The sequence below is a fragment of the Chrysochloris asiatica genome, unplaced genomic scaffold, assembly GCF_000296735.1.
Source record: "Chrysochloris asiatica unplaced genomic scaffold, ChrAsi1.0 scaffold00661, whole genome shotgun sequence".
In the NCBI taxonomy this organism is placed as follows: Eukaryota; Metazoa; Chordata; class Mammalia; order Afrosoricida; family Chrysochloridae; genus Chrysochloris; species Chrysochloris asiatica.
This window is the reverse complement of record NW_006409179.1, coordinates 81989-83208: the sequence shown is the minus strand read 5'-3', so window position 1 is coordinate 83208 and position 1220 is coordinate 81989. Positions and strand designations below refer to the sequence as shown.

Below are 1220 nucleotides of genomic sequence, written 5' to 3'. Positions count from 1 at the left end.
TCCAAGCTTTCAAGAGGGAACCTAGAGGAGGGTTCCTCTAGAGCAGGAAAGCTTCTCCAGACTGGAACAGCAAGATCTTTCATCAGAGATGTCAAAGGGCTCAAAGCCTAGGGCCTCAAAGCCTGGCCGGAAGAGAGGTGGTAGGACACGAAAAGGCCCCAAAAGGCCCCAACAGTCTAATCCTCCATCAGCCCCCATTGGTTCCTGATCTCTTAGATCAATCCAACCCTCTGTCTACCTCCATGCCTAAGAAACGGGGTTGAAAGTCCAAGGCAGAGCTGCTACTACTGAAGTTGTCCAAAGGCCTAGATCAGCTAGAGTCTCCACCTCCAAAAAGGCCCCCTGAGGACTTTGAGACCCCTCCTGGGGAGCGACCCCGCCAAAGGGCTGCCCGAGTGGCACTTCTGTATCTTCAAGAACTGGCAGAAGAATTTTCAACAACATTGCCTGCTCCAGTGACCTGTCCTGAGAACCCCAAGTTGAGCAGCCCTACCAAATTGCAAGAAAGCCAGCTGAAGGCAGACCCTCATGATAGGGAAGGAGAGGCTGATACTGCATAAGATGAAGACTTTGTTCTCCAGGTCGCGGCTGAAGATGAGGAAGCAAATGAGATCCCGAGCCTGCAGTGTCCACTCCACCCACAATGCCCGCCATGCCTGCAGTACCCACCGTGCCTGCATTGCCCATGCCAGATTTGGCACTGAACCCAATAAATGTCAAGCGGCCTATAGAGCGAAGATGCCCTGTATATAAAGCGGATCTGATTGGGTATCAGGACAGCCCTGAAGGTCAAGAGCACTATTCTGCTACATCTGAGGCCCCCAACCCTCCCAAGGCTCGAACTTATGCTGAAACTGTGAGCCATCACTACTTGCTCTTTCAAGACACCGATTTGGGTTCGTTTCACAATCTGCTTTGTAGGGAACCAATGCTTCTCATGCAGGAGAGAGGGGCAGTCTCAGCTCTGCCTGGACAGGCTGCAGCTGGAAGCTATTCATAAGGTACGTTTCAGCCCAAACCTGGACTCCTGTGGATGGCTAATATCTGGGGGGCAGTCAGGGCTGGTTCGGATCCATTTTGTCCGTGGATTCACCTCTCCATTGGGCCACCGTATACAGCTTGAAAGCCAAGCACTGTTCAATGCTATGTTCTAACTATCTTACCCCACCGATGGGCTTGGCTTTCCTCCAACTAGCCATTGCCTTCTGCCCAGTCCCTAG

General features: G+C 52.3%; 1 pseudogene; it reads left to right on the top strand.

Annotated features, from left to right (window-relative positions):
- Window positions 1-1220, top strand: part of LOC102832742 — a 19262-nt pseudogene extending 18042 nt beyond the window's left edge.